This window comes from Macrobrachium rosenbergii, chromosome 13 (assembly GCF_040412425.1).
Source record: "Macrobrachium rosenbergii isolate ZJJX-2024 chromosome 13, ASM4041242v1, whole genome shotgun sequence".
Taxonomy (NCBI): Eukaryota; Metazoa; Arthropoda; class Malacostraca; order Decapoda; family Palaemonidae; genus Macrobrachium; species Macrobrachium rosenbergii.
In genome coordinates, this window is record NC_089753.1 from 61,630,560 (window position 1) to 61,644,530 (window position 13,971).

Genomic DNA, 13,971 nt, shown 5'->3' on the forward strand with positions numbered 1-13,971 from the left:
CCAATTAGAGAGGCGGATAGGATATGGAATTGTTGGACAGATCCTAAATAGGATGTAAATTATGGTGATCAGTAAACATAAAACTTTACACATATGATTAAAACGAACAACAAACTAAGAAAATAATGCCCTTGTTTTAGTCACACCGAACATTATTTTTCTGTGAAAATGTTATGTCGAAATAGGTTCAGTTGTGGAAAACCTAGTTTTCACGTAGCCATACAGGTATCATACAAAGATATTAAACAAAATTAGTTTTCATCCGATTTACCAAAAATATAAGTCAGTAAAGAGATGATAATGACAAAGAACGAGGTTTAAAATTTAGTTATCGGTCATGATACTATAGCAGCTGGTGGTTGTGTATTCCGCGGCTTTATCTGATACCCTGGTTTCCATTTTCCAGATGTTTTCTTAAAGGTAGGACGTAACCACGCTTGGATCCATCTTATTCTACTGAATAATTTTGTTGTAATTCTGGAATTCAAAAAAAAAAAAAAAAAAATGTTGTTCCCATTAAGTGGGGTAAATGAGAAGATTTTCCTTGCACGTGATCTATTTTCGTTACAAATGCTTCGTTTTTCATAAAGCTCTGATTAGCAAAAGATTATTCATTAAAACTTCATGTTCACTGGTAACTAAAATACCAGTAAAGGTAGATGGAGGAGCGTAGATGATTGCTAATAATGAAAAATTTTAATAAAAAATGAAATGTGAATTAAGATAAATGAGAAGACAGATGAGAAGGAAAGGGAATAAAAAAGACATCAGTCATGCTTCTACATCCTACACCATTTGCATCAGGTTGAGCACTTGAAAAAATCTGAAACTTTTGGTTTTTGCAGAGCAATAATTTCCCACAAATGACATGATGAAATCACCAGTACGGTCTCACAAACACTGAAATATGACGGCAAATACTTCTCTTCTATTCTCGGACGATTCAAAGGTTTCTTTATGTCCCCTGCAACCAACGAGAGCTGTGAAAAAGAAGAGGTCACAGACAGCTGTGAATTAATATCAGTCGGCACAGCAAGCTGCCCGGATGATAAACCGAATACTGTTGCAACTAATTTTGCAAGGTGCCCGAACCGGATATAACAACTGGCTGACGTCACAAAGATGTTTTTACGACACTGATAAGGCGAAAATTGTTGACTGAAGTTAGTCTCGTTATAGTCAGTATCTTCATTTATTACCACCAATATGTATAATAAATTTTCTTATTTTTTCAACGTAACTGATGCCAGTCATGAAACAAGTAAAAAATGCGCCGAAGTTTCTTCAGGGCAATCGACTTTTCTGTACAGCGTATAATTCTCTATGAAACTTTCAGCCACGGACCCTGTGGTGGCCTATGTTGTTGGCAACTATGGCTGTGACAGACGCACGATCATGGCTAACTTTAACCTTGAATAAAACAATAACTACAGAGGCTAGAGGGCTGCAATTTGGTATGTTTGCTGATTGGAGGGTGGAGGATCATCATACCAATTTGCACACCTCTGGCCTCCGTAGCTTTTAAGATCTGAGGGTGGACAGAAAATTGCGGACGGACAAAGTCATCTCAGTTTTCTTTTACAGAAAACTAAAACGTATCACAAGTTTCATATTATACTTCGATAACGCGCTTTTCATATGAGTTGCATGTCACACCTGTTTCTTGGTGTTCAAAAAATAAGTTTTCCCATTTTCTTCTTACATACTCGTGTTTTCATAATCTTTAACATTATCTTGTATCTGAGTACAGTGGTAAGGGGTATTACCATTTTTAATGTATCAGTTGGTACATTTCATTAAAAAACAAACCGACATCACTAAAAACCAATAATCATTCTTCTATTAATTCACATAAATTCCCAAATTTCACTTTTTCCTAAGCAAATTCATATGTCAAGCAATACAGATTTTTGTAATTCACTTTATGGCATTATGCACTAATAATATAATTTCAGGATATCAGGTTTCCGGGCAACTTTGTAAAGAAAAAAGAACCTATAAAGTCTCAGTAATTTATGCTGCTGGCATATGAGATGCATTGAAGTATTTATTGCAAATATAAAGATTTAATAAATCTACGAAATTCATCGTTTTGGAAATTTCGGGGAAGTTGATTTATATTCGAATCATTCATTCTCTTACATTAGATAGAAGTGAGTATGGCTGTACCTTGGCGGATACCTTTTGCTTTCGTTTTGTTGAAAGGATAGCTAATGTTTGTAGCTCATATGAGCTCTACAGAGAAATGCTCCATTTTCACTGTTTCTTGATTTTTTCGGCAAAACTTGCGATGTGACCCCTGGAGTGTCTGAGAACGCAGCAGAGTTTCATATAGTTTATTGTACAACGGTTCTCTGTGGGATGGAGTCACAGCTGCTTTCCGTAGCATACAGGAGACGGTATTAAAGGGTCGTATTTAGAATTCTTCGGCCTCCAGGTGCATTGCTCTCCGTCTTTTCCTTTTCATTTGTTCATTTTGCCTCTTCTTAAATCTATCTCTATCCTCTGCCACTTTATCTTGTTCACATTTTCCCATTTAGTTTCTAGGTAATTTAATTCTTTCGTGCAATTCCTTTGAGAGCTTACAAAGATGCCTGCGCTCTGTTTAACTACTTTATTTTACTGATAATTATGATTATATGCTCTCATTGCATTTTTCTGAAAGAAAACTTGTGGTCAATTTCAGCTTTATTGAGGAGATTTCAGGGAATATGCAAAAGCTTGTTTGTGAAAATTTATCAAAATTTTGTGTCCATAATTTATAAGATTTTGGGAAAGATTCCTTTATATCCATAATGTTGCATTGGTAAAACTGGTATAAAATCACAATTATCTATTGGTTTGGATTAAGTTGGCCTTATGCCAGCACAGGCTTTCACCCAAATGCAGCCTGTAGGTGTGGTATAGTGAAGAAAGATTGGGAGGCCTGGTGTAAATATCTGGACTTGGAACAGCCAACCAAGACGTAAGCACAATAACTGCTGGTGTCCGTTTTCAGATATTAGTTACAACTAAAGCATTCAAATATAATGTAATTAATGAAGTTTATGAGCATCAAAGTATGTAATTTCAATGAATAATTACTTTATTGAAAAAGTCCCTTATAAGATATCAATTACGAAGTATTAGATAGATTTTGGTGTTCAGTCGCGATGCGAACAGCATCTTTAAACGTGGAGAAACGACTCGGTTTTCCTTTGTAGTTTTTGTGATCAAATTTCGCCACCGGAAAATATTTCGCGTCCATTAAAGTGCTCTCTTTGACTCCATCATGCAACCATTTTGCGATTAAATATCACACTTGATTTAAACATTCTCCACACGCAAGCCGCTGTAGCTCCAGGTTGCCTCCATGAAGGCGGAAATAATATGGCCTCAGGTATTTTTATTATTTTTTTTTTTATGAAAGTTCACACAGATTTCCACACACGCACCCTCTCTCTCTCTCTCTCTCTCTCTCTCTCTCCCGTTACCTTGACTCTTTAGTGCTTTGCTCTGTTTTAGAAGGTGAAAGATTTCCTTTTATCACAAGAATTTCTCGTAAGGAAGAACCTTAGAAGCTTCTCTTTACAGCATGTGAAAAATCCTGGCCTTGCTTCTGTGGCATAACCATACGTTATTTCGTTTTCGTTTCTGTAGTTCTCATGGCAATCGTGACACCCTGTCCTTATTAAGTAATGTCAATTTGCATTTCTGTTTTTAATAATGTTCAAGATTCTTCGTCACCTGGCATATCTCATCCTTCTCTTCTCTTAAAAAGATTATTTGATCTGTAAAATTTTACATTAATACAACAACTTTGACTTTTGAATGCGACATTTGAAAGATAAATTCTTAGCAAGATCATCACCATAGTTAATTAAGAGGAAATTATAGACCGGACAAATGAATAAAGGATACGCCTTTGAGACAACAGGTCTTAAACGAGAAGCGCATCCTTGAAGCAGTGTTAAAATTCTTTCGGCATGGCGTTATATCAGGCTGAGAGTTGGGAATATTTTGAAAATTTATATTATTTGTATAACTGGGCCAGTTTCTGGAAACAGGCAGCACCTAAAAATGATAATAAAAGAAAATGGAACAAGCACAGACTCAACATGAACAATGCGGTGGAACGAAGGTACTAGAAAGACTATTTTAAATTTACTTTTCGCAGTTAACAAATCACGCCACATCCCTAGTTAATATACGGTAGACGATAAAGCTGCGACAACTTTTACTACTGGCTGTAGTCAGGCGTCGATTCGCTTTCCTTTGGGATGTCGTGAGATGGAAATGTTCCCCCGAAATGTTTCCTTCCCATATTACCTTCCAGTACTGTGCTGTCACTCCTTCAGGCTGACAGTTGGAAGAATTTTAATTTGATACGATGATTTTATAGATTCTCCGGGTGTAACGTGTTGTGCTTCCCTGTGGAATGAAATGTTTTTATCCTTTCTTTTTCTTACGATAATTATTTAATATCTCTGTCCCTTCCATTCCTAAAATGAATTCGTATAATTTCGATCTTCTTAGAAAAAACCCAGCACCAAATTTCCTTGTACTTTGAAGCTCATCCCCACAAATTAAAGGACTCTTCAGTCTATAAACTGAAATCAAATTAAGATACAGCAAGTGCCTCAGTATGAATATGAGATAATGGGAAATGAATATATTTCTTGAAGTCACAAAAAAATGCTTTAGCATTTGAAGCCTTGTCCATCCATTCTCAAACCATCGAAACGATAAACTTCTTGGCTAAAAATTTTCTAAATATCGAAGTAGCTTCATGAATCTAAAGTGGGTCTCCTTAACCACATATTACATCCATAACCATATACGTCACTACTCCCATTCAGTTGGATATTTCAAATCAGGTATTTTAGGCGATCAGTACACCATTTGGATGAGGGAGTTATTGTTCAAGCCTAGCAAACGATTGGAATTAATTGTAACAGAAAAAAGATATATAGACTCTAAATAATTAATATTGACTCAGGACATCAATTAAATAGATTTAAACAAAATCTTGTTCTTCCCGTAATTTACACATAGGCATTTGATTCTACCAGTGTGCCTTGTGATTATCTGATAATATTATATACGCCTCTTTCATGGATTTTTAAAGAAATGGAAGATTTCATATTCAAGTAATTGCTATACCCGAAGAATATCTGACTATCTTGTGCTTCAAGTCTTCTCTTATTCCCGTTTTTTTTTTTTTTTGAGAATAAGAGTTCGTCGACCGAAACGATTCATCAATATTGCTTACAGCATTTGAGCCCTTGACACCTACCAGGTGATAAATTGCTTGCGACGTTGAGGATCGCCGATTCAGAATGAATTTTTCCTCTTCGTCAAAAAATAAGGAAATATATCATTCTGAGGTATTTGGTAATATGACAAAGTTTATTTTACGTTTATTCAGCATTCTCTGAGAGGTTCTCCGACCTCTCTAAAGCATCCTTTACATCCACGTCCATCCTCGTAATTAACATTTTTTTTAGTCTTGAATAAAATGAAATAACTGATTTATTCAGATATATCATTCTCTCAACTCGAATAAATTTGTCAGGTTATAAGAAGAAGGAATAATGAGGCATTAATTAAACCTTAGCTCCACAATTTTATGTATTATCCTCAATTTTAATTAACTCATGTGTTTATTAATATAAAAATCCCCACTTTCTTCCGATTCTCCATTCGTTAGTCTTCTCAGCACTATACATACTCAAAAATATTTTTACATTCAAATCATTTTTTTTTTTATAAACGCCCTTCACCAAGAATGCTGTTTAACTATTAAGAATATTTATTTATTTGACTTTCAGGTTTCATGTCTTTAGTATGAGCTGTATTCCCAGATTCTGTGTATGAAGCAGAGTTACAGGGTACGGGTATGGATTGGTTTCTCTCATAGTTTCTATCTTAAATCAACTGTTACCATTATCGTTGCCTTCCTTTATAATATTTTTTAGCCTTTATTACTATTATCTTCATTGTATTTCAGATAATAGTTATGTCTTATCCAAAGTCCTTGCATGTATTATATCGTACATAGAACACTACTTTTGTTTTCAAGGTGATAACTGTCCATTTTCCAACATCCACCAGTGTTTACAGTTCATCTCACTGTCTACCAGTTTCTGATTATATGTATACATTTCTTTCTTGAATTATTAAAATAATTCTCTTAAATGTAAAACATTTAACTAGGTATCTCGCTCTGAAATCACCAGTAGCCAGGCAGATCCCCTTCGGGATTTGCGGCATCATGCGACGGTCTGTACTGACTAACCGTAAGCAACTGTTTCCGCGTACAAAATGCTTAACTTTAGTTTTTCTGCTTTTTGTAACCCCTAAGCTGAACACCTCAAAGAATCTGAGATTATCTTCAAATCAGGTTGGAAGGAAAAACATATGTTACATATATGATATCACATTAAATAAGCCTTTAAAATAACGTAGTTACAAATAAACAAAGCAGTTCATGCAGATCGTAGGGAGTTTCCTTCGTTCAGTTTCGCTCGCTGCCTGTAAAGAAAATTTATGAAGATTAGTGTAGAAAATTTAAGATCATTTTTATAGAATATACCCACAGGAGTAATAACCCAAATAAAATTACCTTACAACTGAGCAACTGAGGTTTACATTAGTATCAGAAAGGAAATAAAGGGCCGGTGCATCGAAACCAAACCCAATCCTGAAATGAACGGTAAACTTAATATAAATTTGCAGGTCATACATATGGGAAACTATCCTTCATAAATGTGGTCACTCGAAACAGCATTAATGTATAATTATGATTCTCTTACTCAGTTATTTACAATGTGAATTTATGACTAAGCTACAGTTATTAGTCTTAGAGCTATGTCACCTGAAAGGACAAGAGAATCTACAATATATAAACATAATTGACCACAAAAACTATTACGAATCTTAAGCTTGGAAGGACAGAAAGGGAAACTTCACTAGACAACACAAGACACTAAGAGTTCGCACTGTTAACCTTTAAGAATAAGCCCTATTTATTCTTGGCACTCACCATTGTCGAACCTTGCACAAAGGAGTTGCAGATGGATTTTGGCAGATGGTCACAAGAGGGTGACGGAGACCAGGGATCCCAAGATATGTCCTTCGCCTAACAGAGGCATGGCGGAAGAATATGAATGGTATGGACCTTCCCAGGTGAAAGAGGTCTGCTCTGACTGCCGGAGTGCCGGGCTGCTTCGCTCCTCGTCGGCGGTTTCGCTCAAGTAAAAGCGTATGGAAGGAGGAGGAATTAGCAAACTATCGATCTTAAGAGTTTGGACGGTGGGGAAGACAGTTTGATGGTACCAACAATAGGGCAATCAAAATACCAAAGTGATAATAATTACTAGTCTTTCCTGTCGCCACGTAAAAATGAAATATTTTCTATAACCCCTCTTCCTTTATAATCGATTTTCCAGTAATATTCAAGAAAGCGGGTAATAATAATAATAATAATAATAATAATAATAATAATAATAATAATAATAATAATAAAATAAAAACACTCCACATCCAACTGACTGTGAGAAGATTTAAACCTACCGACAGCAAATGTGAAGCCCCACAATTCATCCGTTCTGCTACAGAATCTTGCTACTGACGATGTATAGTCAGTTAAGTTATTCAGTCATTTAAGATATAAATCAAAACTATAAAGAATATTTGCTATAAGCTGTCCTGCTTTAGAAGGCCCTTTAATAAACTATACATGTCTAACGACCATTGTGAGTTTGTTGTGGTTGCATCAATACTTTCCAGGATATCCGAGTATTTTCAACGCAGCATAAGAGGATTTGAAGCTAGCAGCCTTCCGCTACATTCAAGAAATCCTGGTTAACAGCCATTTCAATTTTGTTCTGGTTCTTGGGAGGTTGCGGGAGGTGGTGGGGGGAGCGGTGGCCATGAACTGTACCAGAGTTGCCATGTTATTAGATTTCTCTTCACCCTTTACTTTTCTACAACATATATTGGATTTTTATTTCATACATATCCCGAATTTCACTAAGAAAGACAGGAAATGTCTTTATTGTTTGTGATCGCATAATTTAGGGTGCCCATTAATATATGTTTAGGCATCAGGTTTTGTTCTTATGTAATATGTAACCATTTAGCGACAAATTTAAGGCGCATCAAAATTACACCTTGCTTCTAATCTCGAAACAATGGTGGATCGTTAACTTATTGTTGTTCTGTAATTCTTTCTATTATAATATATAAGTTTCTTTAATAACATACAGGTTGGGAATCTTAGATGTTTTCTCTGTCCTAAGGAGGGAAATCACAGATGTTTGTTTTCTCTGGAGCATTTACAAAAGCTTTTCAAAGGAAATGAGTGTTAGATTCAATCTCTATATATTCCTATGATTTCATTGGCATAATTTTATATAAAAGTTTTACCTTATAAAACATAATTTCTTATCTTAACCATGATTCAGAACAGCAGTTATACTTAAATAATGATTAAGAAATGAGTCCCTTTCATAAGTTTTCATTTAGTATTAATTCTTCTCTTTTACAAGGAGAACAGTTTTACGCAGCGTCGACTGAGGTCAGTTGTACATTATATATAGTACCTCTTTCTAGAAAATTCAAGAGAGAGAGAGAGAGAGAGAGAGAGAGAGAGAGAGAGAGAGAGAGAGAGAGAGAGAGAGAGAGAGAGAGAGAGATAATTTACAGGCCTCTTAAGCTCACAAAGCCTGCCATCATAAATTTAAAGAAGTACCTCTAGATTAATGGTGCCTCATTTGTAATGCTTCTCATTCTGTGTATATTAAGCTTTACATTATTTGTCTGACGACATAACTCATGATAAAAGGATAATTTACCATTTCATTCAGCCTTAATTAAAAAATTAAATAATAATCACTGAAGGCAGGGGCCAGGCCAATATATAGCTTTTTCATTTACGTTTATGTTCTCTCTCTCTCTCTCTCTCTCTCTCTCTCTCTCTCTCTCTCTCTCTCTCTCTCTCTCTCTCTCTCTTTGAATCGTTTGTCTTCATAAATAAAATGAAATCCGTTTGTGGCTATGAAAAAATAAACGACTTTTCATTTGACAATTGTTTGTAACATTTCTCTTGCTCTCTCTTTCCTTGCGTTGACAGGAAAATTCTGTCGAACAGCATATATTTTACGCTGAACATCAAATATCACAAAACCACAACACTATCACCACACCCTTTCATCTAAATCAAAATCACAAAACACGCAGGAAGAGGGACGAGTGAAAAAAGCAAAAGAGTCAAATGAAACTTTTGTATGTGGCAAGAGATACGAAGCAGATTGCAAAGCATTTGTTTCCAGGGTATTTCAGTTATCTCTTGTGACTGGCGTCCGACCTTACATATTAAGGTTAGCTTTCACGATGAATTTGCTAAATTATGATTTATATGTGCCAATCCTCACAAGTAAATTTTGCAAAATAAAACAAGAAAAAGTTATTTTGTTTTATTTATGGGCAATTTTATGTGTTAGGTAACATTATTGTTTTACTATTATTTCTTTTTTTGTTATTCTTATTATTATTTTCATATGCATCCGGATTGCCTGATTAATACTATTAATTTTCATGCTCTAAAATCTTTAACTTCCGTTTCGTTTTCTTATACCACAAAAAGTTTATAAAGTTGGCATTATGACATCTTGTGTAGTTGAAACTAGATACGTAGCATCGTTAAATAAAATAATAATAATTGAAGGCTACCTGAACGGAAATCGAAGAAAAGCTCTAGTGGAGATTAAAATGGCTTAATCCCTACATTGGAACAACGCGAAATGGAATAACTGAAATCCTTTCAGGTGAATGAAAAAGAATTTTTTTGCCGAACATACCCATACCCTTTAGTAACAATATGTGAGTGGATGAATTTTATATCAAAATGTCAAAATGCGACAGAACAAATGTTCTTATGCGTAAGAGGTTATTATAAGAGATGATCGAATGAACCTTGCTATTGGGTGTTTGCGTTAAAAATTTATTAGTGATAGTGACTGGTTCATGGTTGGTTGTGAATGGGGATTAGTAAAGATGGTAATTTTGATAACCTGAGTAAATAACTTTTCATTTATTTCTGAGGTCGTTTAAAGTACCAAGGGGTTTTGTTTAAGGGAACATTATTTATCCTTTCGATTTGCAGCTTAGTTCACAGCCTTTGCAAAGGATCTACTTTCTTTCCTCAATTTGAGTTATTCCATTTATTTCCATATCCACTCATTCTGCAGAGGTATATTTCGAGAGATTAAAACTTCATCGAAATCAAAGGTTTTGCAGTAGTGAGAGTAAATGTTAACCGTTATCAAATTTTACAATAGAGGATAAATGATTCAAGTAAGCACTTCTTTATTAATTTGTTTTCACACTCGATATTTCTTTCAGATTCAAGAAAATGTCTTATTAAATTCATGTAAGAGAAATGCCCATGAAGGTAAGAGCCTGAATTCTTATTTAAACTCAAAAATATTTCGCTAACGGCTGCTTCTTCTTACGCGTCCGGCAAGAGGGTCTTCTGGGAAATCTCAAGCATTTTGAAAATATATCTTCACCCTACTCGTCAACGTGCTTGTGAGATCTCAGGTTGAGAGCGCTAACAAGCAGTCCGCAGTTTGCCTAAAATTGGTCATTAGAGCAACACTAGTGTGAAGGATATCTGGTGACGGTGTCATAATCGTGTCTGCCTATTTCCCATGACTGATAGATAAAAACGTTCTGGATAAAAAGTGCTGGTACCTTTATGCCTTAGTGACTGAAGTAAATGGAAGTCATATGTAGCAAAAACAACATAACAGGGGCCATGCAACAGAATTTTATTGGAAAACCTGTCATCTACTAACTAAGACATAGTTCTAGATTAATTTCACATTCACATTTTTTGAAGAAGAAAAAAAATTCTATGATAAATAAGAATCATAGAAATATAATCTAGTAAAATATGGATATCTTATTAAAAAAGTGACATTTTAAGTGTCGCTTAAATTTTGCGGTTCGACGCACGTAGATTTCCTGATCAGGATTTATTAATTAAAAAAGAAACACAGAATATCTGCATTTTTGGCTCCCGTCAAAATTGCAAATTATCTGTACATTTTCATTAGTAAAATAAAAAAAAAAAACATCCATGAACGTGTCTATACCCTTTACTGAAGGAGATGAAAAGGGGCAATAACTGCAAGACTTTCTTCTCTCAGAGAAGGGTGCTGTCAGAAAAATAGAATAAAAAAAATGAAATCCGCTGATGCAACAACTATTTTAATGTATCATACATGAGGAGGGGTAACTTTGCCAGTTATCATTATCATTGTTATTATAATGTTAGGATGACAACATGAATCCATTAGTACCATCAATTAAGTTCACTATGGAAATGGAAAATGATGGGTGCTTACCATTTTTGGATGTCTTCATACGACGAAATAGTAATGGGATTAAATGCAGTGTGTACAGAAAACCCACTATGTGTATTTCTATTCCGGACAAAGCAATAAGGCTGAGAAATTAGTGTTTTCATCTATGTTTTTAATGGTATTACGTATATGTAGCCCTGAATATATTGATGACGAAATAGATAAGACTAGGAATACAGGCAGGAAATTGAAATATCCTGAGTGTGTATTAAACAATGCATTAAAAGCGGCAAAAAAAGACTACGTATCAAAACCTAAAAGAACCTTACAACACAAAAAATTTGCTTGTACTGCCTTATATAATAATAATATGAAAGATATCCCCCATCTTCTTAAGATTTTTGGTAATAAGGCCGCATTTAAGAACAATAAAACAATGAAATATGTACTTATCAAGAACTCTCCCGACAATACTAAAGGGTGTGTACATAAAATTTCATGTAAGTCTTGTGACAACTTTTATATTGGCCAAAAGGGTAAAGCACTGGAAAAGATAATAAAACAGCATAAAAAATGTGTGAGATATGCAAACGGGCATAGTGGTATTTTTGTACATGTTATTGAGAACAATCATACTATCAAATGGAAAGGGACAAAAAGGGTTGTATATTACAATAACACACTAGAATGGAATACCATTGAATCTAGCTTTATAAAAGAAAGTTACAGCCATAATATGAATATCAGTCAAGGGATGTATAAAATTGATCCTTTAGTATCAAAAGAAATTTGTAAATTGTTTAAATTTTAAGGTAGGCAGTAGAGATGCATGGAAATATGATTATCATATTTGTAAACACAGAACGTAGGTGTCAGTGCTAATGAGATTTCCAACCCCGCCTCCCTGACACCTGTCAGGTGTGGATCTGTAGTCCCCTATGGTCGCTACGTTTATCAGAATTGTCCCCTGAGAATATATTTTGATTTTTAGCCAAATGAGTTTTAAAGGTCACTCCTACCTTAGCACCCGCCTGTGAGTGGTTCTGTAGTCTCAAACGGTTGTGTATGTTCGTCAGTACTGCCTCTGTAGTATATATATTTGTGACTTCTAATACTACTGTATGTATCAGTCCTTGGTCAATGGCATGGAAATGAAGTCAGAAACCAGTCAGGACCTACACCCTGCCTCTTATTATTCACCTGTGGCAATGTGAAATATATATATATATATATATATATATATATATATATATATATATATATATATATATATATATATATATATATATATATATATATATATATATATATATATATATATATATATATGAAATTTTTATCACACCGTGATTTATATACCTCTCTTGATGGCGCGGTGGTAACGTCCACTGGAGTCGTTGAATGGGTCCATGTCAAGGGTTCGCGTCCCAGTGGTACCTGTTCATTTATCACTTATATAAATTCCCCTTCGGTGATAATTCTCCATCGGAGATACTCTCGAGTAGCGTGAATTTGATATTAAACGACATTTGTAGCTTCATGAATATATATATATATATATATATATATATATATATATATATATATATATATATATATATATATATATATATATATATATATATATATATATATATATATATATATATATATATATATATATATATATATATATATATATATATATATATATATATATATATATATATATATATATATATATATATATATATATATATACATACATACATATATATATATATATATATATATATATATATATATATATATATATATATATATATATATATATATATATATATATATATATATATATATATACATATATATATATATATATATATATATATATATATATATATATATATATATATATATATATATATATATATATATATATATATAAAGTAAGATGTGACTCACATATTGGCGTTAGCTTTCACACTGGGTGCAAGCTGTACAATCCTGAAGCATCAGATATTAGAATTCATATAAAACTATGCAAAAGTTGAATAAACTATATCAGTAATGATTTTAAGATTATACTAACCATCCAACACGAACACCACCTACCTACGTTTCGAGATCCTTGTCTCTTCCTTAAGGCTAAAAATATAAAGCAAAATATATAAATACTGCAGGAAATGTTAATATGTATGCAAAAATAAATTATGATAAAGTAAAACATCAAAACCAAAGGTAAACGTAAAATGAAATTGCTAAAAAAAGAGGAAGAAATTCCAACTAACAGATCTTATTCCTCGAATTTAAGTTGTTATATAAAAAAAAACAGTAAACTTAAGGTAGAGTGCGGTTTAAGCTATATACAGGGGCGTGGACGAGGAATAATTATTCAAAGCGGGAACAAGCTGCTTAATCGCTAACGAGTCGAGGAGCCTGGGAAAGGTTCCACCAAACATTGAAAAGAATATTAATAAAGCATTGTCATGAGTCAGGCAGAGAATGGGACACTGGTTTAACATTAACGTCATTTAAAGTTAGGAATGCTTATCAAGAAAGCATGGGATGTTCACCTAATAAGATGGTTTTCGGTCAAGAAGTAAGAGGTCCTTTGAAGATTCTTGCAGAGAACTGTGAA

The 13,971-nt window shown here is 33.8% G+C and overlaps 1 long non-coding RNA gene across 1 annotated transcript; it reads right to left on the reverse strand.

Moving 5' to 3' along the window:
* Positions 1-6,402: 6,402 nt before the first annotated feature.
* On the reverse strand, positions 6,403-7,219 carry LOC136844714 (uncharacterized). The gene is made up of 3 exons (XR_010854979.1): positions 7,025-7,219; positions 6,605-6,682; positions 6,403-6,513 (listed from the first exon to the last, which is right to left on the reverse strand). It is a non-coding gene; the product is annotated as an uncharacterized lncRNA (long non-coding RNA).
* Positions 7,220-13,971: the final 6,752 nt, after the last annotated feature.